Source organism: Scyliorhinus torazame, chromosome 4 (assembly GCF_047496885.1).
Source record: "Scyliorhinus torazame isolate Kashiwa2021f chromosome 4, sScyTor2.1, whole genome shotgun sequence".
NCBI lineage: Eukaryota > Metazoa > Chordata > Chondrichthyes > Carcharhiniformes > Scyliorhinidae > Scyliorhinus > Scyliorhinus torazame.
In genome coordinates, this window is record NC_092710.1 from 30,960,420 (window position 1) to 30,985,967 (window position 25,548).

A 25,548-nucleotide genomic window follows, 5' to 3' on the forward strand; every position below is an offset into this window, starting at 1 on the left:
AATCGTGTTGGGCTGCGCAACTGTGTGACTCCGAGGATATTAAACTCCGCCCTTAAGATTCCAAATATTCCCTTTTAGCAGACAGCTGTTTTAATTTAAATATACAAACACATTTTTTAAAAATTTAACTTCCTAAAATTAAGTTGTTGGAAGTTTTTGATTGGAATGATTTATATGTGTTAAATAATTGAACTCCTGACCGAAATCACAGTGGATTATTTGTTTATTTTTTGTTTCCAGCTTCGAAGTCTTTAATTTGACAAGAAGATTAGACAAGGAGATTTGCAAGATTATTTGAAGATAAAACAGCAAATATATATATTTACACACAATTTATTGGAATGTATTTTTTTTAATATTTAGGGAAAATCTATTTAATCGCAGCAAAAGTTAAACTAGAGATAGACAAAGACATATCTTAACAATGAAATTGTCATTTGAATTTATATCAATTTAGACTGTACAACGTCTCCTGTTCTTTCGTAACTTGATTTTGAGAAATGGAAATGATATTTGGATGAATAATGCACAAGAAGAAAATGTTCTCATGCATAGAAACAAGGCGAAATATGTAATTTATCGTCGGAGAGTCATAGAGGTTTACAGCATGAACACAGGCCCTTCGGCCCAACTTGTCAATGCTAGACAATTTTTTACCACTAAGCTAATTGCTCGCATTTGACACATATCCTTGGAACCGGTCTTCACCATATAACTGTCTAAATGCTTTTTAAAAGACAAAATTGTACTCCTGCATCTGACAGCTCGTTCCAGATGCTTGCCACTCATAGAATCATAGAATTTACAGTGCAGAAGGAGGCCATTCGGCCCATCGAGTCTGCACAAGATCTTTGAAAGAGCGCCCCCAGTTAATTCGCACACATCCACCCTATCCAGTAACCCCACCCAGCAATATGGGCAATTTTGAACACTACGGGCAATTTAGCATGGCCAATCTAGCTAACCTGCACACCTTTGGACTGTGGGAGGAAACCGGAGCACCCGGAGGAAACCCACGCACACACGGGGAGAGCATGAACTCCACACAGAGGTTGACCCAAGCCAGGAATCAAACTTGGGAACCTGGCGCTGTCAAACAATTGTGCTAACCACTATGCTACCGTGCTGTCCCTAGTAAAGTTTCCACTCACCACTGTAACGTTTCTCCAGGGCCCACAAATGAAATAAGGTGCTAACTTTTGCTTTCATTTGTTAGTGTGAGGAAATAGTGTTTGGGAATAAAAAAAAGGTGCAGCATCAAATGGGAATTTGAATAATTCCAATTGGGTGTAGTTCAATGTATTAATTTGAAACTGATGTATTTTCCAGTGAAATGAAAGTGCAGATGAAAATGTTGATTAAAAAAAAAATTGATGTTCTCCAATAAAGGGGCAATTTAGCATGGACAATCCACGCACACAGCAGACCTTTTGAATTGTGGGGGTGAGACTCACGTGGAGAATGTGCAAACTCCACAAGACAGTGAGCCGGAGCCAGAATCGAAACCGAGTTCATTCTGTTCGAACATAGTAAACGTGAAATAACCTTTTCTCCAGACTGCCCCTCAGTATACTGTTTTAGAAAACGAGAATTAACGTACATCAGGTACTCCTTCTTGCACTACGAGTGCTTATTTCTGTTCAACCACATTATATACAGATTGAGCTAATCCATGATTACTTAGAAGCCAATGCGGAATGATTCTCTAATCTCCTAATAAATCACACAGAGACCACTACTGTGAAAATCGAAATAATATCTTCAAGCCGTGTAAATTTTGAAGTTACAAAAACAGATGGAGAACGTATTTCAATCTATTGTTATTTTGTTCTCCTCTGACAGCGACTTGGCCAGTCAGATTCAGCATGCCAAGCATAAGACGAGCCGAGCATTCAGCATGACAAGCATTCAACATGCCTAGCAATCAACAGCTATGTTATCCGATTGTTTTCACTGTGGCCATCGTATGAAATATGGTTATTGTGCTTCTATCAATTCGTGCAAAGTAGAAACTATTTACACCGTTTTGCGGTTTCATTGTAAACACTATTTCACACATCTCTCTCTCTTACAATTCATGCTTGGCAGAGCAGCAGACAATGTTTTCACTACGGATTCAAACAATTTTCTATTAGCAACGTTAGTTTGCCTAAAACCAGAACAAAGTCGTTTCTCGGTAGCTAAACAGTTGAGATCAGTTGCTTCCAATTTGGAGATCTATGAAACAAAAATAATAGGAACTCACAGCAATGAATGAAAATCTCCTTATTTTTCTTTTAGCGTTTTTACTACTAATAATAGAAAACATCCAGTTCAAGTATACATATATCATAAACACAAGAGCATCAGTATGCGACGTGTTGAAATTGATTTAAATCCGTAACATCCTGTTGCCCCAACTTAGGTTCACTGGGTACTCCAAAAATACGCCGGTAAATTCAGAGTAAGGATTTACCCAGCAATTGCGCAGAAGTGCTAATTTCCTCTGGATAGTTCAGCTGGGTTGTAAACCATCCCATAGAAGCGATTTCAGTCTTTAACTTCGAATGATTCTCCCAATTGCACCCTGATAGTTACACTGAAAGAGTTAAAGGGGAAATAATCTCTTATAATACCAATGTATGTATCTTAGAACCCCAGATCCAAACGTGCACGGGGCAATCCCCCACCAAAAAACTAATTACCACCTTGGACCGACCAGCTACCTCCCCTTGCTGACTGTGTAGTCAAGGTGCCACCTGAGCCCTTTTGATACCGACGCAAGCCTCATCCACCCCCCGCCGCCCTCGCCAACACAAAAGGCATCTCAAGTCCCAAGCCGCCAGACAGATCTGATCTTAACCTCCCGTCCAAAAACGGCGGGCAAAGGCCCCTCCTGGTGCAACTGGTCCGAATCCGTCTCCAGGTTCGACCGCGTTCGACTCCCCTCTCACGGACTGACATCTCCACTGACGAAAACAGCATCGCTGCGATCCGGCAACTTCCCATGCCCAGACAGAAGCAACCCCTTTCTGTACTGACCACCGGCCCTGGTCCGATCACAACTTCAGACTGATTTCAGTGCGCCCCCCCCCCCCCCCCCTCCACCACCTCTCAGGACCGATTTCCCCTCTCGGTCCCCGCCACTCCCCCAACCTTCGGCCTCACCAACGCAATCTCCGAGATTGACAAGTGCCCTCGCTACTCTTCGCCCCCTTCCCGTCCGATCCCACCCCTCCTGGCTCACTCTACCTCCTTTGAACTCAGCCTCCACCACCCCCTCCCCGCCCCGCCGGATTGGCCCCACCTCCGGACTAGCAATCTCTCCGGCACAGGTTTCCTTTACTAACTGTGAATCCGCTCTTCCCATTCGTATCCGCCAACTCCCAACATCTCCTCCCTCCCCACTCTTTCCCACCTCTCCTCCACTCCCGGTCCGAACTCCGCAATACCCACCCGTCCCCTTCCCCGTGTCCGCCCCAACCCCTCACTTCCGAAACACCCTGTACCCCCACCCTCCGGGTCTTTCCCCGATTACCTATACCACTTACTTTTAAGATTTTCTTGCTGCCTTTTAACTGAGCCTTTTAACCTCATCTTTACGGCAGCTAGTTTTCTAAGAGCGATGAATTATTATGCTGCGTTTCAGCATCACGACGATTTTGCCGGGGGCATGCTTTGCTGCTCCAATCTCATCCAGTCTGAGTGAGGAATGTACGGGGAGGCAGGTCCATCAGAATCCCAGCGAAGGTAAATCTGTTGAGTGTGGTAAGGAGACGGGCATTAACGGCATTTATGCTTGCTGTTGAGCTGACTTATGCCACAGCCAGTAGATTTGCTATCCGACTTCTCTGCCAAACTGAAGACATAAACAGAAAATAATCAGTAACGGATTAAATGTAATTTGATGTGAGATCGTTAGCTCCTTTAAGAACATAAAGAAGCAAATAGTTTCAACAAATTTATGCAGAGATTTCACTATCACTGCAATTTAAGGTCAAATGGGATTACCTTTAGCATTTAACCCGAGGATTATGAAGGTGCTATCAGATGGACCGTCCGTTCTACATCGCCTTCCATAATCCATTCCCAATAAGACAATAGACAATAAAGGTGGCTGAGCGTGAAATTAGAGATAATTCAGCATCGCTTGTTTCAATCTACCGGACCAGACCAATTTCGTCCGGAAGTACATGTCATATGTTTTTACATTTGAGCAACATATTAATGCTGCGATGTTCAATTGTCACTACGAATAAATACATACTATAAAATTGATACGATTAACATCTGCACGAGCCCTCATTCAACTAAATGCTTCGAGGAATCTGGACATGACATTAGAATACCACATATTTATTGGAAGAAGGCGAGACAAATAGAGATGTTATAGTCATAATATTCCGGCAATTCTTTCGTTCAGATATTGATGCTTCATTTTTAAAACATTATAAATTAAATGGCATTGATAACAAAGCAAATTCCACTTACTTGAATTAAGAAGGTTCTGAGAGATGAAACAAGAAATGGTACATGTGTTGATCCGAAGTTTGACTTGGACATTTGATTCGAATAAATTAAGGAGCGAATCACTGAACATGAGAGATATTTTTGATTAATAGTGGGAAACAACAACTATCTGAGATGCCTAACAATGGCAGCTGATTTTATTGGGCTTGAATGTGCGTGACATTTTAGTTGAGAAGTAGTTTAAATAACGCTGACGATGAAACTATCATCAATTGTCTGAAGCAAAGGAAAACAGCCCTTCCTTCACTAATGTGCTTTACAGTAAATAACTTCCGTTCTCACTATGTCTGGCTGAGATGTGTCTACCGACTTACAGCAATGTTTATGTCTTATAAAAGATCAAGGAAATTACCTATTCAAACAGAAAACAATATTTAGATATGCTGTGGAGATGCCGGCGTTGGACTGGGTTGAGCACAGTACGAAGTCTGACAACACCAGGTTAAAGTCCAATAGGTTTGTTTCAAACACTAGCTTTCGGCGCACTGCTCCTTCCTCAGGTGAATGGAGCGTGAAATACGTTGCATTCACACGAGGAAGGAGCAGTGCTCCGAAAGCTAGTGTTTGAAACAAACGCGTTGGACTTTAACCTGGTGTTGTAAGACTTCTTACAATATTTAGATAATTATAGGATATTGCAGTGGACAAAACGGGGGAGAAATAGAAAAAAAACAGATTCATGTTGGATGAACATAGATCCAAATTGTGGTATAACCAAAACAATTTGAAACAGTGAGATTTAAAAGGAATGAGATCTTTGGATAATCCAATTATTTTTATCTGTGAAGCACATAGATATTCAAAAGGAATACCCACATATTGCTCTTGATATTGACCTGACGGGGTGCGGGAGTGAGGGTGGAGGTGGGTGGGAATGAGGGGGGATGGGGCCGGGTTGCTACTGTAAGACAGAACTTCGTCTGTTTTCAGGAATAGTTCGGTAGTTTGTCGTCAGTGGCTTATACCTGGGGTGGTGCTACTCCACATCCAGCGTGGCTGACTGAGAGTCTCTCCCATACGAACGTAACATCTAGGAGTAGCACTAGGCAATTCCGCCCCTTAAGTCTGCTCTGTCAATCAATGCGACCAAGGTTGAACTCGGCCACAACTTCAGTTTCCTGTCCGTTCTACAAAACTCTTTAACCAATGCCCATTAAAAATCTGTCTATATCAACCTTAAATTTACTCAATGTCTGGACAACCACCGCACTCAAGGGTAATGCATTTCACAGATTCACGAGGCTCTGAGTGAAGTAATTTCTGCTCATCTCTGTTTTGATGTGGAGATACCGGAGTTGGACTGGGGTCGGCACAGTAAAAAGTCTTAAACACCAAGTTAAAGTTCAACAGGTTTATTTTGAATGGTTCGAAACAAACCTCTTGAACTTTAACCTGGTGTTGTAAGACATCTTACCATCTCTGTTTTAATGTGGTACCCCTTCTTATAAGACTGTGACATCTTGTTCTAGATTTCACCGCAAAACAAAGCCCCTGCTCTACGTCGACTATGTCAATACTGTTTATCTTCTTACATAGCTCAATTATATCTTCTCTCATTATTTTAAGCTCAAAATTGTATTGGGGTGAACGGCTCAATGTTTCTTCATAAGTCGCCCCACTCATCTCTGGAATCAATCTAGTCAATCTAGTCTGAACATTCTGCCATGAAATTACGTTGCTCCTCAAGTAAGTGGTGCAAAACTGTCGACACTATTCCAGTTGCGGTCTCGCCAATGAATTGTACAGTTGCAGCAACACGCCCCTCGATTTATATTTTATTCATTTAGATATAAAGGCAAACATCTCTTTGGCCTTCCTTTTCACTTGCTGTTCCTACATGCTCGTTATATGAAATTCATGCATGAGGACACTCACATCCCTCTGCTCCGAAACACTCGAATGGTTCTCTCCATTTTGATAATAAGTTGGATTTCCATTTTTCAGAACGGCATGAATAACCTTACACTAATCCACGTTCAGCTGCTTCTGTTTTATTTTGACCCACTCATCTAGCCTATCTAAATACATTTATAACTTTCTAATGTACTCACACTAACTTACTATCCCATTTTTAGTATCATCTGGATATATGGCTATAGTATATTTTGCCCCAGCATCCAAGTCATGAAAATATTGATAATAGTGGAGGCCTGAGGATGGAGGCCTCTGTCACCCCACTAGTTACAGCGTGCCATCCAGAAAAGTACCACTTTATCTCTGCCTTCTGTCTAATTAGCCAGGCTTCAATCCAAGGTAAGGCATTACCCTAATTCCATGTGATATTACCCTCTGAATTAATATGTTCTGAAACTTCAGATACAGTACTATAGTATCCTCAATATCCTCTTAGCTTGAGACATCTTCCAAGATCTCAGAAAAAATTGTCAAATACGACTTCCCCTTCACAAAACCACGTTGACGCTAATGGATAGAATTTTGACTCTCCAAATATCCTATTATTTCCTTCCAAGGTAATTTAACAATTTCCCAAAGATAGATGTGAGACGTGTTGCTCTATTGTCTCCTACTTTTTTCCTCTCTACATTTTACATTTCAGGCGTTACATTAGCATTTTTTCAAATCCCTTGCAACCGTTCCCGCTTCGAAGCTATTTTGAAATATCATGAGCATGGACTCTTCCTCTCCACTGCCACTTCTTTTCAGACCCTATAATGTAGGCCACCCGGCACTGTGGGTCTGCCTGCATTGACTCCCAATAGTTTGTTCAGTACTTTCTCCCTGTTGAAGATGACAGTTCTGAGTTGCATAAATACATATAACATAGGAGCAGGATGAGACTTTATGGCCCTTCGAGCCTGCTCCACCTTCATCACGATCATGGCTGATCATCCAACTAAATAGCCTAATCCTGCTTTGTCCCCATAACCTTTGATCTCATTCTCCCCAAGTGCTATATCTAACGGCCTCTTGAATATATTCAATGATTTAGCATCAACTACTTCCTGTGGTAATGAATTTCACAGGCTTACCACTCTGTCCGAAATTGTTTACCCTGAATCCTTAAACGATGACCTCTGGTTCTGGACACCCATCATTGGTAACATCTTCCATGCATCTACCCTGTCTAGTCCTGTTCAAATTTTATGTCTCTATGAGATCCCCCCCTCAATCTTCTGAACTCCAGCGAGAAAAATCCCAACCTTGTCAATCTCTCCTCATATGACAGTCCGCCATCCCTGGAATCAGTCGGGTAAACCTTCGCTGCACTCCCTCGTGAGCAAGAACATCCTTCCTCTGAGATGGAGACAAAAACTGCACACAATACTCCAGGTATGGTCTCCACAAGGCCCTCTATAATTGCAGCAAACATCCCTGCTTCTATACTCGAAACATCACGCAATGAAGGCCAACATACCATTGGCCTGCTTTACCGCCTGCTACACCTGCATGCTTATCTTCAGAGACTGGTGCACATGGACACCCAGGTCCCGCTGCACACGCCCCTCTCTCAAATTACAACCATTCAGGTAGTAATCTGCCTTCCTGTTTTTGCTTCCAAAGTTAATAACCTCACACTTATCCAAATTATATAGCATCTGCCATTGATTTGCTCACTCGCCCAACCTGTCCAGATCATGCTGCAGGATTCCTGCATTCTGTTCATAGTTCACCCTCCCACCTACTTGGTATCACGTGCAAACTTCGAGATGTTACATTTTGTTTCCTGATCCGAATAAATAATATATATTGTGAACAGCTGGGGTCCCAGCACCGATCCCTGTGGCACCCCACTAGTTACTGCCTGCCAATTTGAAAAGGAACCATTAATTCCTACTTTTTGTTTCCTCTCTGGCAACTAATTTTCTATCCATCTCAATACATTTCCCCCAATCCCATCCACTTTACTTTTGCACAACAATCTCTCATGCGGGACTTTGCCAAACGCCTTCTGAAAGTCCAAATATACCACATCGACTGGCCCCTTGTCAACTGTGCTGGTTACATCTTCAAAGAATTCAACTGATTTGTCAAGCCTGCTTTTCCCTTCATAAATGCATGCTGACTCTGACTGATCCTGACACTGCTTTCCAAATGTTCAGGTATAAATTGCTTGATAATGCATTCAAGAATTTCCCCCACTGACCATGTTAGGGTTACTGGTCAATAATTCCCTGCTTTCTCTTCACCTCCCTTTTTGAATATTGGAGTGACGTGAACTACCCTCCAATCTGCAGGGCATGTTCCAGCGTCTATTGAATCGTGGAAGATGACCACCAATGCATCCACTATTTCTAGAGCCACCGCCTTTAGCACTCTGGGATGCACATTCCCAGCCCCTGGTGATTTATGAGCCTTCAATCCCATCAATCTTACCAGCACCATTTCTCTACTAATGTTGATCTCCCTCAGTTCTTCCCTCTCACTAAACCTTTAATTCTCCAACATTTTTGGTTTCGGATTTTGTCCTATTTTATAAAGACAGAAGCAAAATATGTATTTAATTGCTCAGCCAGATCATTGTCCCTTTTTATGCATGCCCCTGTTTCTGTCTGTAGGGGGACTACCTTTCTCTTTACCAATCTCTTTCTCTTCACATATCTATAGAAACTCCTAGTGTCAGTCTTTATGTTCCCTGCAAGCTTCTTTTCGCACTGTACATTTCCCATCTTAATCAATCCCTTTGTCCTTCTTTGCTGAATTCTAAACTGCTCCCAATCCTCAGAAGTATTATTCTTCTTGGCCAATCTGTTTGCTTCTTCCTTGGACTGAATACTGTTTGTAATTTCCTTTGTCAGCCATGAACTGTCCCTGTTACCCATTTTGCTTTTGTGCCAGACAGGAATGAACAGTTGCTGTAGTTCCCCCATGGGTTCCTTGAATGTTTGTCATTGCCCAGCTCCTGTCATCCCTTTAAGTAACTCTCCCCAATCTATCAAGGCCAACTCATGTCTCGTATTTTCAGACTTCTCTTTATTAAGATTTAGCATCCTAGTCTCCGAATCACTCTCCATCTTGTTGGGGTCGCTCATTGCTTAGGGGTCTCGCACAGCCACATTGGCAATGATTGCCTGCTCATTACACAGTACCCAGTATTAGATGGTCTGCTTTCTTGTTGGTTCCACCACATATTGGTCAAGAAAACCATCCGGTATACACTCCAGGAATTCCTAGTCTACTCCATTGTGGCTAATTTTATTTGCCCAATCTAGAAGATTAAAATCATCCATTGTCACCGATATTCTCTTATTACATGCATATCTGATTTCATATTTACTGCCATTCCTAACATCACCCCTGCAGTTTGGGGGTCTATATATGACTAATGTTTCCTGCCGCTTGGATAGTCTCAACTCTACCTGTATGGACTCCATTTGTCAGAGCTAATATCCTTTGTCACTATTGTGTTAATTTATTTAACCCGCAGCGCCACGCCACCACTTATTAATTTATGCCTGTGCTCCCTAAATACTGAAAATCCTGGGACATTTTGTTCCGACCCATCTATATCGTCTGCATTACCTGCTGCTTCTGAGATTGCACAAGTATCCTCTCCCGATAAAACTGAGGCAAAACATTCATTTGGCATCTCTGTCGTTTCTGTGTTCACCAGTATTAACTCACTGGTCTCATCATCCAAGGGACTACTCTCTTCCCTTTTATAAACTTATAGCAGTTTTTGATATCTTTGTTAATATATTGCACTATTTTTCATTAATTATTTAGTTTTGCTCTTCTTATCACTCTTTTGTAAGCCTTTGTTGATTTTTAAAAATTGTGCCTTTCTTCCAATCTTCTACTGGTCTTTATTATGGCATGCCTTAGTTTTTGTCTTTATTTTTAAAAATGAAGTTGGAGAACCTAATTGTTATTTTTCCAATTAAGGGACAATTTATCTGACCAATCCACCTAATCTACATATCTTTGTGTTGTGGGGGTAAAACCCACGCAGCACGGGGAGAATGTGCAATCTGCACAGGGACAATGATCCAAGTCTTTGCATAATTTTTAACATCCTTGCTTAGCCATGGATGTTGTTTCCCCTCTTATAATCTTTCTTTCTCTCTGGTCTATATTTTAGTTGTGACGATCTGAACCGTTCCTTGAACGACTGCCACTGCTCATCAGCTGTCCTACCTCTTACTCTCTCTTCAAGTCCATTAGGGCGAAATGTGTCTACAAGCCGACATAAAATAGCATTTGGTTAATTCCAGAACCCGAGTGTGAGAATCCCGTTAATCGTCCCGAAGCTGAATTTGAAATTCTACGTGATATGAAACTCTACCCTAGAGAAATTTTATTTTTCAAGGGATAATTTACGCTGTCAGCCACCCTACACATATTCCAGTTATGGGAGTGAGACCCATGCAGACATGGGTGTGAGAATCTCGCATGAGTATTGCCATACAATATGTATCAGCCTCCATTTCATCGTGGTTTATATTACCCACCACTGTAGAACTTCTGTTTGAGCACCTATACATTATTCCCACCAGGCATTTGTTTTCTTTGCTAGTTATTATTTTTACCCATACTGATTACATGTCTGACCTCGAGTGCCTAAACAATTTATCACTACTGCACTGAGCACATTTTGTTTTACCAGCACAACTGCAACACATAATTTTGCTTTCTGCCAGTCCTTCCAAAATACTGAGTCACCTTGGATATTCAATTACCTGATACTTTTCAACAGCATTAGAGTGTTTAGTAGGAGTTGCATGGTGATGCAGTCAATCTGCTTCGCTTAGTCATTAAAGCACTTGGTTGTCAAGTCCAGGCGTGGAATTCGAACATTAAGTTTCTGCCTCAGATGTAGGGGTGCTAACCACGGGGCCACTAGGCGATTTTAGTGCATTTTCTCTCCAAGTACATTAATTCACAGTTTTCCGGACTGAATGCCACATCAGCCAACTCACAGATAACCTGCTGGAGACAACTCTCCTTCGCACAGTCAACGACGTGGTCAATTATTGGGGCAGCACGGTAGCCTTGTGGATAGCACAATTGCTTCACAGCTCCAGGGTCCCAGGTTCGATTCTGGCTTGGGTCACTGTCTGTGCGGAGTCTGCACATCCTCCCCGTGTGTGCGTGGGTTTCCTCCGGGTGCTTCGGTTTCCTCCCACAGTCCAAAGACGTGCGGGTTAGGTGGATTGGCCATGATAAATTGCCCTTAGTGTCCAAAATTGCCCTTAGTGTTGGGTGGGGTTACTGGGTTATGGGGATAGGGTGGCGGTGTTGACCTTGGGTAGGGTGCTCTTTCCATGAGCCGGTGCAGACTCGATGGGCTGAATGGCCTCCTTCTGCACTGTAAATTCTATGATCACGTGCAATAGTTCCAATCATTCCACCCACTATTAAGATCAACGCATAAAAGTTTACACAGCACACCAAGGACCCATCAATGAGCCTTTTGAATCTGTTTCCAATCAACAACAAACATGCATCTGCGATTTGCTTCCTGTTGCTGAGCCAATATTTAATCTGTCTGGCCACATTATCCTGTATCTTCTGGGTATTTACTTTTCTGACCAGCCTGACATGTAGGGCCTTGTAAAAGCCCTTACTTTCGTCTATATGCCGTACTGCCTTGATCAACCATCGTTACTTCCTCTAAATCATTGACTAATTTGATAAGATACAACGTTCCCGTAACAAACCCATGCTGGAATTAGTCCGTTACTTTGTAAGTGACAGTTCATCCAGTCTCAGAACTCATGTTAAAAATGTGCATGCCATTGAGGTCCAAATGACCAACGATAATTATTTGGCATATACCTCGCGCCACTGTAAGATAAGTTCAACTTCTCCATTCCCCAATTCTATGTTACGTTGCCTGTAAGTAGTACCGATTGGAAAGTTATTCTCAGACCCTCCACCATTTTCTCCCTGGCTTGTTTTGAGATGTGGTGTCGTTGAACCTGATATGTCATTCACCAAGGATGTCAGCGATCTGAGTACTTCCTTTCTCACTACGTTTATTGCATGTAATATTTCGCACTCTTCCACTTCAACTGGAATATTGGCATCATCCCTCTCCTCGATGAAAACAGAGTTTAATTAGTACGCCATAACCATTCGCACATCTTCAACGTAAGCGCACAGGCTAACATCGGCACTTCTGACAGGCCCTACGGTTTATTTTGTTATTTCCTTGCTCTTCCTGTACTGGGGAAACATTAATGTTTTTTATTAGGTTGCTTAAGAATATTTTTTTTCATCGCCTTCTTTAATTTTTCCAAATTCATTTTTAATTGTTTTGTCTTTCTACAGTAGCATTCTGCAGCCATTAGTACATTTTTGTGAATACGAAAATTATTACGTTTGTACTTTATGTGATATGGTATGTTTCTGGAAACGAGTGGACTAAATTTAAGTTCGTTTTATTTGCAGGGACACAATCTAGTTTTTGCTATGCGTGGTCTTAATTAATCCATCATTGTTGGAACATAGGCATTTGTATCCATTTATTAATGATGATGACTGCATACATTTGGGGATATATTATTAATTCTAACTATTTTTAATGCATATAGTGTTAATTCCAGCGATTATATCAAGTTTCTGGCTGTTTTTCATTTGTTTTGTAGTTACTAATATTTTAAAAAATAAATGTAGAGTACCCAATTTCTTTTTCCAATTAACGGGCAATTGAGTGTGACACTCCGCCTACCCTGTGCATCTTTGGCTTGTGGGGGTGAAACCCACGCAGGCACGGGGAGAATGTACAAACTCCAGACGGACAATGACCCAGGGCCGGATTCGAAACCGGACCCTGAGTGCCGTAGGCCGCTGTGCTAACCACTGCGCTTCATGCTGTCGTTACTAACATTTTAATGACGATTGATTAATATTGATGTTGCAAATAATCATCGTGAATCCGGTTAGCAACGCTGGACCTAAGAGTCATTTTAGATCAGCATATTAAAATTGCGTTTATATAATTATTTAATGCTGGAGATTTACCCGTTGGTGCTCAGATTAACGGTGGCGGTTGAATACATTCGCGATTAGCCTTTCAGTGTAGAGTTTGTACCATTTTGTGAACATTGTATTAGTGATGTGAGTTTTCCTTATCCATGTTGTAGGCTATTGTTTAAATCCTCGAATTATAGATTTTCCATATTAATGAGCTGCTCGATTTGTATTCCCGAATGTTAGGCCCATCTGATATTCTTTCAATAACGACTATAAATGTTGGGGGCGAGGGCGGGGGGGGGTTGATTTTTTGGGGTGCGGTTTCGAAAGTCCGAATCTATACCCCCGTTAGCTTGGTATTAATTAAAAGAATTGAGCTCATCTGCAATAAATCGCATATAAATAAGATTAAAGGGACATACAATTTACAGTGCAGAAGGAGGCCATTCGGCCAATCGAGTCTGCACCGGCTCTTGGAAACAGCACCCTACCTAAGCCCACACCTCCATCCTATCCGCACAACCCAGTAACCCCACCCAACTTTTTTGGACAGGAAGGACAAGTGAGCATGGTCAATCCACCTAACCTGCAAATCTTTGGACTGCACATCATTCACCCCAGGAAGGAGTAGTGTTCCGAAAGCTAGTGGCCCGAAACAAACCTGTTGGACTTTAACCTGGTGATGTAAGACCTATCTTTGGAATGTGGGAGGATACCGGAGCACCCGGAGGAATCCCACGCTGACACGTGGCGAATGTGCAGAGTCCACACAGACAGTGACCCAAACTGGGAATCGAAACTGGGACCCTGACGCTGTGAAGCATCTGTGCTAACCACTGTTCTACCCTGCCGCCATCTAATGTACAGATTCTGTACATTAGAAAAAAAGCAAAATGCTACCTATGCCAGAAATCAGGCATAGCGTTTCCAAAGGCGATTCTAAGTAGCATTTAACGCGGGATAATTATTAAAACAGCATTTTACCATTCATTGCGACGGGAATCTAATACAAATGATGCAAGGTTATGTTACAGTTATTCAGGTTATTGGTGAGGCCACATCTGTAGAGTTGTGTTCAAGACTAGTCGCTTTATTTTGAAATGCCGTAAGTTCATTGGAAGCAGTTCAGAGGTGATTCATTTACTAATACTCACACCAGGCGGATTGACAAAAGAGGAAAGTGTCAACAGGCTCGACTTGTACCATCAGACTTTAGAAGAGGACTAAAAAAAAAAAAGACAAATTTTAATTAATTGACGCAATGTCAGTTAGAGGGGTGCTGTGCTCTGACTGTGAGATGTGGCAGGTCCGGGAGGCTTCCAGCGTCCCGGATGGTTTCATCTGCAGAAAGTGTACCCAACTGCAGCTCCTCACAGACCGCATGGTTCGGTTGGAGCAGCAATTGGATGCACTTAGGAGCATGCAGGTGGCGGAAAGCGTCATAGATCGCAGTTATGTAAATGTGGTCACACCCAAGGTGCAGGCAGAGAAATGGGTGACCACCAGAAAGGGCAGGCAGTCAGTGCAGGAATCCCCTGTGGTTGTATCCCTCTCGAACAGATATACCCCTTTGGATACTGTCGGGGGGGATAGCCTATCAGGGGAAAACAGCAGCAGCCAGAGCAGTGGCACCACGGCTGGCTCTGATGTTCAGAAGGGAGGGTCAAAGCGCAGAAGAGTAATAGTAATAGGGGACTCTATAGTCAGGGGCACAGATAGGCGCTTCTGTCGACGTGAAAGAGACTCCAGGATGGTATGTTGCCTCCCTGGTGCCAGGGTCCAGGATGTCTCCGAACGGGTAGAGGGAATCCTGAAGGGGGAGGGCAAACAGGCAGAGGTCGTTGTACATATTGGTACTAACGACATAGGCAGGAAGGGGCATGAGGTCCTGCAGCAGGAGTTCAGGGAGCTAGGCAGAAAGTTAAAAGACAGGACCTCCAGGGTTGTAATCTCGGGATTACTCCCTGTGCCACGTGCCAGTGAGGCTAGAAATAGGAAGATAGAGCAGACAAACACGTGGCTAAACAGCTCGTGTAGGAGGGAGGGTTTCCGTTATCTGGACCACTGGGAGCTCTTCCGGGGCAGGTGTGACCTGTATAAGATGGACGGGTTGCATCTAAACCGGAGAGGCATAAATATCCTGGCCGCGAGGTTTGCTAGTGTCACACGGGAGGGTTTAAACTAGTATGGCAGGGGGGTGGGCACGGGAGGAATAGGTCAGAAGGTGAGAGCATTGAGGGAGAACTAGGGAATAGGGACAGTGTGGCTCTGAGGCAGAGCAGACGGGGAGAAGTTGCTGAACACAGCGGGTCTGGTGGCCTGAAGTGCATATGTTTTAATGCAAGGAGCATTACGGGTAAGGCAGATGAACTTAGAGCTTGGATTACTACTTGGAACTATGATGTTGTTGCCATTACAGAGACCTGGTTGAGGGAAGGGCAGGATTGGCAGCTAAACGTTCCAGGATTTAGATGTTTCAGGCGGGATAGAGGGGGATGTAAAAGGGGAGGCGGAGTTGCGCTACTTGTTCGGGAGAATATCACAGCTATACTGCGAGAGGACACCTCAGAGGGCAGTGAGGCTATATGGGTAGAGATCAGGAATAAGAAGGGTGCAGTCACAATGTTGGGGGTATACTACAGGCCTCCCAACAGCCAGCGGGAGATAGAGGAGCAGATAGGTAGACAGATTTTGGAAAAGATTAAAAACAACAGGGTTGTGGTGATGGGAGACTTCAACTTCCCCAATATTGACTGGGACTCACTTAGTGCCAGGGGCTTAGACGGGGCGGAGTTTGTAAGGAGCATCCAGGAAGGCTTCTTAAAACAATATGTAAACAGTCCAACTAGGGAAGGGGCGTTACTGGACCTGGTATTGGGGAATGAGCCCGGCCAGGTGGTAGATGTTTCAGTAGGGGAGCATTTTGGTAACAGTGACCACAATTCAGTAAGTTTTAAAGTACTGGTGGACAAGGATAAGAGTGGTCCGAAGATGAATGTGCTAAATTGGGGGAAGGCTAATTATAACAATATTAGGCGAGAACTGAAGAACATAGATTGGGGGCGGATGTTTGAGGGCAAATCAACATCTGACATGTGGGAGGCTTTCAAGTGTCAGTTGAAAGGAATACAGGACAGGCATGTTCCTGTGAGGAAGAAAGATAAATACGGCAATTTTCGGGAACCTTGGATGACGAGTGATATTGTAGGCCTCGTCAAAAAGAAAAAGGAGGCATTTGTCAGGGCTAAAAGGCTGGGAACAGACGAAGCCTGTGTGGCATATAAGGAAAGTAGGAAGGAACTTAAGCAAGGAGTCAGGAGGGCTAGAAGGGGTCATGAAAAGTCATTGGCAAAAAGGGTTAAGGAAAATCCCAAGGCTTTTTACACGTACATAAAAAGCAAGAAGGTAGCCAGGGAAAGGGTTGGCCCACTGAAGGATAGGCAAGGGAATCTATGTGCGGAGCCAGAGGAAATGGGCGAGGTACTAAATTAATACTTTGCATCAGTATTCACCAAAGAGAAGGAATTGGTAGATGTTGAGTCTGGAGAAGGGGGTGTAGATAGCCTGGGTCACATTGTGATCCAAAAAGACGAGGTGTTGGGTGTCTTAAAAAATATTAAGGTAGATAAGTCCCCAGGGCCTGATGGGATCTACCCCAGAATACTGAAGGAGGCTGGAGAGGAAATTGCTGTGGCCTTGACAGAAATCTTTGGATCCTCGCTGTCTTCAGGGGATGTCCCGGAGGGCTGGAGAATAGCCAATGTTGTTCCTCTGTTTAAGAAGGGTAGCAAGGATAATTCCGGGAACTACAGGCCGGTGAGCCTTACTTCAGTGGTAGGGAAATTACTGGAGAGAATTCTTCGAGACAGGATCTACTCCCATTTGGAAGCAAATGGACGTATTAGTGAGAGGCAGCACGGTTTTGTGAAGGGGAGGTCGTGTCTCACTAACTTGATAGAGTTTTTCGAGGAGGTCACTAAGATGATTGATGCAGGTAGAGCAGTAGATGTTGTCTATATGGACTTCAGTAAGGCCTTTGACAAGGTCCCTCATGGTAGACTAGTACAAAAGGTGAAGTCACACGGGATCAGGGGTGAACTGGCAAGGTGGATACAGAACTGGCTAGGCCATAGAAGGCAGAGGGTAGCAATGGAGGTATGCTTTCCTAATTGGAGGGCTGTGACCAGTGGTGTTGCACAGGGATCAGTGTTGGGACCTTTGCTGTTTGTAGTATATATAAATGATTTGGAGGAAAATGTAACTGGTCTGATTAGTAAGTTTGCAGACGACACAAAGGTTGGTGAAATTGCGGATAGCGATGAGGACTGTCTGAGGATACAGCAGGATTTAGATTGTCTGGAGACTTGGGCGGAGAGATGGCAGATGGAGTTTAATCCGGACAAATGTGAGGTAATGCATTTTGGAAAGTCTAATGCAGTTAGGGAATATACAGTGAATGGTAGAACCCTCAAGAGTATTGAAAGTCAAAGATATCTAGGAGTACAGGTCCACAGGTCATTGAAAGGGGCAACACAGGTGGAGAAGGTAGTCAAGAAGGCATACGGCATGCTTGCCTTCATTGGCCGGGGCATTGAGTATAAGAATTGGCAAGTCATGTTGCAGCTGTATAGAACCTTAGTTAGGCCACACTTGGAGTATAGAGTTCAATTCTGGTCGCCACACTACCAGAAGGATGTGGAGGCTTTAGAGAGGGTGCAGAAGAGATTTACCAGAATGTTGCCTGGTATGGAGGGCATAAGCTATGAGGAGCGATTGAATAAACTCGGTTTGTTCTCACTGGAACGAAGGAGGTTGAGGGGCGACCTGATAGAGGTATACAAAATTATGAGGGGCATAGACAGAGTGGATAGTCAGAGGCTTTTCCCCAGGGTAGAGGGGTCAATTACTAGGGGGCATAGGTTTAAGGTGAGAGGGGCAAGGCTTAGAGTAGATGTACGAGGCAAGTTTTTTACGCAGAGGGTAGTGGGTGCCTGGAACTCGCTACCGGAGGAGGTAGTGGAAGCAGGGACGATAGGGACATTTAAGGGGCATCTTGACAAATATATGAATAGGATGGGAATAGAAGGATACGGACCCAGGAAGTGTAGAAGATTGTAGTTTAGTCGGGCAGTATGGTCGGCACGTGCTTGGAGGGCCGAAGGGCCTGTTCCTGTGCTGTACATTTCTTTGTTCTTTGTTCTTTGTTAGGCGGTAAGATTGAAATATATAATTTCCATGGTGGTCTAGACTTTTTTAATGTGGAAAAGATGTTTTCCCATTCAGGAGAATAAAGTACAGTGTGCCTCTGTTTAATAATAAGCGGTCACCAATTTAGGATCGCAATATTTATTTTCTCTCTCAGTGGGTTGCCAGTCATTGGAACTATCTCCCTTAAAATGTATTGTGAGGCGAGTCATGGAATATTTTGAGAACAGAGATAGATAGGTTCTTGATAAGGATAAACAAGGTCATCCATGTGCACACCCACATGGAATGGGAGTGGTTCTAGATGAATATTTCACTTCAGTATTTACTGTTGAGAACGGCACAAAATTTAGAGAAATTGGGGAAATAGAAAGTGATGTCTTGAGAAGTGTACATATTACAGAGAAGGAGGTGCTGGAGATATAAAAACGCAGAAAGGTTTATAAATCTATGGGTCCTGATGAAATGTTTCCCAGAACGTTGTAGGAGGCTATGGGAAATTGCCGGCCACCTAGCTGAGATATTTCAATCATCGTCAGCGACAGGAGAGGTGCCTGAAGTTTGGAGGGTAGCAAATATAGTGCCCTTGTTTAAGAATAGCTGTATGGATAAGCCTAGGAATTACAGACCAGTAAGCCTTACTTCTGCCATCGGTAATTTGTTGGAACGTATTCTGAGGGTTAGGATCTACCGGCATTTCGACAGGCAAGGGCTAATTTGGGAACTTCCGCATGGCTTTGTAAGGGGAAAGTTACGTCTCGCCAATTTGATTGAGTTTTTTGAATGGGTAACCAAGAAGGTAGATGCAAGCAGTGAAGTCTATGTTGTCTACATCGACTGTAGGAAGGCCTTTGACAAGGTACACATTATTTAGAACTCACATGGAATACTGTGTTCAGTTCTGGTTACCCTATTAAATGAAGGATATTGTTAAACTAGAAAGAGTGCAGAAGAGATTGAAGATGATGCTGCCAGGACATAATGGTCTGAGCAATAAGGAGAGGCTGGGTGGGCTGGGACACCTTTCCCCTGGAGGGTAGGAGGCTGAGTGGTGATCTTACAGAAGTTTATAAAATAATGAGGGCCATAAAAAAGGTAGAGATTCAATATCTTTTACCAAAGGTAGAGGAATCTAGAAATAGAGCGCATCGATTTAAGGTGAGAGGGGAGAGGTACAAAAGAGATCAGAGGGGAACTTTTTTCACACAGAGGGTGGAATCAGCTGCCAGAGGCAGTGGAAGAGGCGTGTACAATAGTTTCCTTTAAAACACAGTTAGACAGTTACATGGGCAGGGTTGGTATAGAGGGATATGGGCCAAATGCAGACAAGTGGGACTAGCTTTATGACAGAAACTGGGCGGCATGGACTTGCTGGGCCAAATGCCCTGTTTCCGTACTGTAAATATCTATGACTATCTAAGAATGGGATGAAAGGTTACCGAAGATATGGAGGCGTGCAGGGTTGAGATTAAAATCAGACCTGCCTCGGCTTTTTGAATAGCGGCGATGGCATTTGGCCTACTCATTGTGCCAAGGGACACGGTTGTGTCTATGTTCCAATGTTTGTTAGGTTCATATTGCACTTGAGGCATTAACTCTGACTTTCTCTCAACATATGTTACCGTGCGTCATCTGCTTCCCCCACACTTTCTGTTGTTACCTGTAACTCTGAAATTAGTGTTTAATGGTGCAGTTTTTATTGTGAGGAGGAACGTGCAAAATATTAAAAAACGTTCTTCAGATCTCCAAATGTGATGCCAGGCCTCCAAAGCTTTTCAGCATTTTATGATTTTTGTTTCAATCAGAGTTCTGGCATCCGCAGTTATTCACTCGCGTTGCATATTTACTGAGGACTTCATATTCCAACATCTGGGGGTATGTGTATGAATTGGAATGTGGTGTTGGTGGTGGTGGGGGGCGGGGGAGCAGGATGCGTTTAGTAAGAATAACGCAAATTTGGAATGAATGATAAAAGTATTTCCCATTACAAATGGCAGGGAGGGATTTTCTGATTAGATTACAATTTGGGTTCCAATAATATTGCTAAAGGTGATACATAGTCATACGCACCTTCCTGCAAAGCATTACTGAAGGTGGGTGGATGGCTGTTATGTTTTGGCAATATGAATGCCTTTTATGTTTTATTTATGTATTGGACACCTTTTTACATGGGTCATGTAGCGTTAAATATTTGAATACAGTTCGGCGATGCAGGCCTACTTACCAGATGTTGATCTGAGACGTGTTTTTTTTTAAAATATCCTCGGGAGTCTTCCGGAGTGAAATTTGGTTCTGTCCTCAAACCGTATTCCACCTAAAACATTGAAAAGGTTTGCACAGGTTCATTGAGGCTCAGAGGAACGTCAAGGAGAATAAAGGATTTGTGCACACATTGTAACAAATTGCCGATTATTATTTCCGCGGCTCGATTGCACAGTGGCAGGAATGGCTGGCTCACTCCGCTGGGAACCCGGTTCAATTCGGACGTCTTTCTGCAGTGTGCACTTTCACCCAGTCTCTACGTTCGATTCCTCCGGCTGCTCCGGTTTCCCTTCACAGTCTAAACTGCTCAGGTTCTGTGCATTGGTCTTAGCAAAACCTTTCTTTGCAAGATGCGGAGGTTCGGTGCGGTTATTGGGTTAGGGCCAGGGACTCACAGTGGTAGGGTGCTCATTCAGGGAGTCGTCGCAGGCCCGATGGATGTATTGCCTTCTTTCTGCACTGCACGAATTCTATGGTTTTATGAGCTGACTTGAAATACTCGAGGTTAATAAAAAGGCCGAAGCAGACAAGGCGCAGCAAGCAAGTAAGGAGAAACATTTTTGGCCATGGATAATGTCAGGGATTTAGATAAAGACTGAAAGCGGACGGAAGCTGGAAAATGAGCTTCACAGAGAACAGCAGAGTCAAAAATGAACTGAAAAAAAGTAATCCTTTACTTTGATTCAGCAAAACTTTGCAATTAACTTGCATGCGAGTCGAGCTTCAGAGGTATTACATTGAATCAAATCGAAGTCCTTTTAATTTTTCAGCAAGCAGCACACCGTGAAGTCAATCTAATTTGTGATCTGTGGAAGTCAGAGCTGCACCCTCTCTGTGAAATCTGACTCCTGCCTTTTGGTCGCGGTTGAATTCAAACAAGCCTCTTTTGTCTTCAGAACAGGGAGCAGCCTCGCTCGTGAAAGCCGTTCCAACCAGTTTGACAGTGCTAAACAGCCACTGGCATCAGGATTTGCAATTGTTTTACTTGTTACAGAGCGCTTTTGTAAAGAGGAAACGAGTAAAAACGAATAGTTGCATTTCCATCGCAGGCAGGATTTGTTTACAGAAATGACCTGCAGATTTGACAATGATTGTCCTTGAAACCCACTCCTAATCCGTGACCTGGGCAAACATACATCAAACCGAGATGATTAACCATTTCGCCACCGAATTAAACGATCACTGAACATCACAGAATTGCAAAATGACTGAAAAACAATGCAAAAATGGCTCTTCGGCCCATCGAGCCTGCACCGCCACATGAAAGGCACGTAATTTGCCAATCCTAATCCCATTTTCCTGCTCTTGGCCCCTAGACTCTAATGTTTGGCTCTTTCTTGCTTTTGTCACAACTCGTCTCAGGGCTGCTGACATTCAACAGTTAACTTTAACATTGTCAATCGACTGCAGACACACATGTTACTTTCTCACATACACAAGAGCTTACTCGTCTTTTGTGCTGCGTGTGGAGTCACAATGTTCTTCGCAATCAGGGTATTTTGCAGAGAATTAGTTTCAGGAAAAGCTGTGCGAATATTTTAGAGGGGGGAATGCAATGCCCGATTTTCTCTCCATTGTACCCTGTTTGTCTTTCTGTGCAAGTATCAAATGTTTACTTGAGCCAGCGACACAGCCTGAAGGAGGGATCCGAAATATTATCTAAATATTTATCTTGCAGGGAACTTTGGTGGTTTCTTTCAAATTATCACTGCTTTATGCTGGACATGTTCCACTGCAACCGCGCAACAACGAACCGAGAACATCGGTCTCAGCAACTGCACTATTAAATGAAGAAACATCAGTTTCTGGTGAAACATTAGGGGAAAAATAACGTATTTACTGCAAAATGAGATGGCATTTTTTGTTATTATGGATGTTCAAAGTCCATTTTTGCTCAGCCTTGCCTATATTTGATCTCAGACCCGAAGGTGTGGATGATTATTTTCTTAATTTACATACGGTTCTGCACAACTCTAAATTGTCACTGAGGAGGTTCATCCCACCTTTCTGCACGGCACTTAGAGGTCGATGTGAGAGAACTCATGAATCTGATGAAAACTTAAAAGATTAAGGGCAGGATTCTCCGCTTGCCTTCAGCAAAATCGCGAAACGTGATTGGGCGCATAATAGTCTCCGATGACAAAATCGCGGTAGGCACCTGCTTAACCGCAAATCCCTCAAAATGGCGTAAGTACGTCGCTCGCTGCGCGGCGTTTAAGAACAGTAGGCATATCATTAGCGGACCTGACACCCCATGCTACGGCTCCTCCAAATTTCACCATCTCCGATGAGCAGTGTTCCCGAAGGCGTGGTCCACTTGTGGTCTCAAAAATCGTGAATCTGGCATGGTGGCTGCTGAGCGAGGGAGAGGAGGTGGGAAATGGAGTGCAGTGCCTGCAGGCTGACGACCATGACAGCAGCCGTGCTGTCTGGGGTAGGAGGGGGCACTTACAGGGCCTGGGGAGAGAGGGACAAGCCAGCAACCAGGGTGCCTCCCGACAGAACGGCGGCGGTGGCCAGGCACTGACCGCCATTACAGCAGTCCTCTTGCTGACCACGAACTGACCACCCACCTCGGCCCCTGGTTCTACACAGTGGCACTGGCCATATGACTGCACCAAACCCGCACACCACTCCATACTGCGCCCCCACCGACCCTTACCGGCCGCAACCAACCGGGGGCCATCTAGGGCATTGCGAGCCAATGGTACCACTGGCATCAGTGACGGGCGCTAGGACCAAGGGCTGCCACCGGTGCAAGGGTGAGAGGATGGGGGAGCGACATGCATGGCCAGAGGCCACTCTTAATTCCTTTACCAACTTATAGACCATCGAACCTGGTTGGGCACGGGAGTATGCGCCATGCTGACATATTGTCCTTACACCCCCTGCATTCAATGACAGTTGGCGTTCAACCAGCAATGATGGCAGCTCTGGTAATGGCCGCAGCTCTGCGAGATGTCCTGCGGCTGCGTGAGCTGGGTACACTCAGAGAGGAGGGGGAAGCTGCAGCAGCAGAGCGGGCAGCAGTAGGCTGGTCAGCAGAGGACCAGGCTGCAGGGAAACGGGCTTCAGATGACCGAGCTGCAGAGGACCAGGCGGCAGAGGGGCAGGTGGCGGCCGCACAAGCTGGATGGCTGGCCGCCCAACTAGGCGAGGAGGAGGCGGTGCCAAGAGATTCCGCATTAGGTCTCGTGTTTACCGTCAGCGCCTGCCATTTGAGGACGTGTCAGACCAGACATGCCATCGGAAACTCCGGATGAGTAGAGACACATATGCCAGATGTGGCACAACTGGCACCGCAGAGTTGTGGGGGAGGACACCCGCTCCCCGTGACCATCAAGGTAATGATTGCCCTGAATCTCTATGCAACGCGGTCCTTCCAGTAATTGAGTTGGGACTTGTACGGAATATCACAGAGCTCCGCGCACAATTGCATCAACGCCTCCATTGAGTTCCTATATGCCCAGGTGGAGCAATACATCTATATCCATGTGGTCCGTGCCCACCAGGATGCCCGAGCAGCGGGATTCACCATCATCACCAAGATGTCGTGGGTCCAGGGGGCGATCGATGGGATGCATGCTGCCCTTCGGGCACCTATGAATAACAGACTCTGTACACCAACCAAAAGGGGTACCACTCAATTAACGTCCAGGTGGTCTGTGGCCATCAGCTGCGAATCGTGCACGTTTGTGGCAGATACCCGAGCAGTCTGCATGACTCCTTCATCGTGGCACACTTGGCGGTCCCTGACAAGTTCACTGGGCACGCCTCCCAGCTGAGGGGTTGGTTCTGAGTGGCAGGGGTAACCTCCTGCAGTCGTGGCTGTTGACACCTATCCAGGGGCCACAGACTGACGCGGACAACTGACACATCGACGCCATGCAGCGCCCTGGAGTGTGATCGAGTAGTGCTTTGGCCTACTGAAAATGCACATCAGGTGCCTGGTTTGCTCTAGTGGCGTCCTCCTGTACGATGCTGAGAGAGTCGCCCACAATGCGGCAGCCTCCACAAAATCGCGCAGCAGAGGGGCGATGTGCTAGAGAAGGAGAATCATGAGAAAGGGCAGGCCTCTTCTAACGAGTGGTTTGTGGGAGAGGGGAAGCTTCAGCAGCCAACGGGCCCAGTCAGACAGAGAAAGTGCACCGGGGCCAGCACTCACAGGACACTCTGATCACTTCCAGGTTCACCGACGAGGAGGGACGGGTGGAGGGGCTGCCGGCCAGCGGCATGTACACCACATTGCCAGCACTCACCATGTCACTTCCCACACCGCCAAACTACCCGCTTGCATACCTCCATTCTACATACCTGCGGCACAGCGAGGTGGGGGAGCTGGGTTAGCAGTAACAGCGGGTCCATGGGGTGGAAGATGATGACAACCCGTTATGCGATGTGCTCTTGTGCTCCACATCGTATCACACCACCTGACTCCTTCCCGCAGTAGAATTTCCACCTGGGTGACACTTGCATGCGAACTGGCCAGTCCGTCACACAGTACAGTCGAATCCCCGGGGTCGGGGTGCTGGGGACAGTCGGAGTGGGCGTGAGGGTGCGGGGTGAGTGGGTGGGGAGCACGCCCCCCCCCCACAGGGGATTCACTGGCCCTCCATCACGCCCACTCGGCCAGACCGTACCAGCCCACTCCGAAGCGGATCAGACAGAGCATGAAGGTAGGTTTTAACGGTGCTA

At 44.8% G+C, this 25,548-nt stretch overlaps 1 long non-coding RNA gene across 3 annotated transcripts; it reads right to left on the reverse strand.

Annotated features, from left to right (window-relative positions):
• Positions 1 to 252: 252 nt before the first annotated feature.
• Positions 253 to 21,786, reverse strand: LOC140410164 (uncharacterized). 3 transcript variants are annotated; one of them, XR_011940515.1, is made up of 6 exons: positions 21,249 to 21,786; positions 20,816 to 20,905; positions 14,541 to 14,609; positions 4,471 to 4,571; positions 3,531 to 3,838; positions 253 to 2,578 (listed from the first exon to the last, which is right to left on the reverse strand). It is a non-coding gene; the product is annotated as an uncharacterized lncRNA (long non-coding RNA). The 3 variants fall into 3 exon arrangements; XR_011940514.1 differs by having other exon boundaries at positions 3,531 to 3,735; positions 20,816 to 21,786; XR_011940513.1 differs by having other exon boundaries at positions 20,816 to 21,786.
• Between the last annotated feature and the right edge of the window lie 3,762 nt (positions 21,787 to 25,548).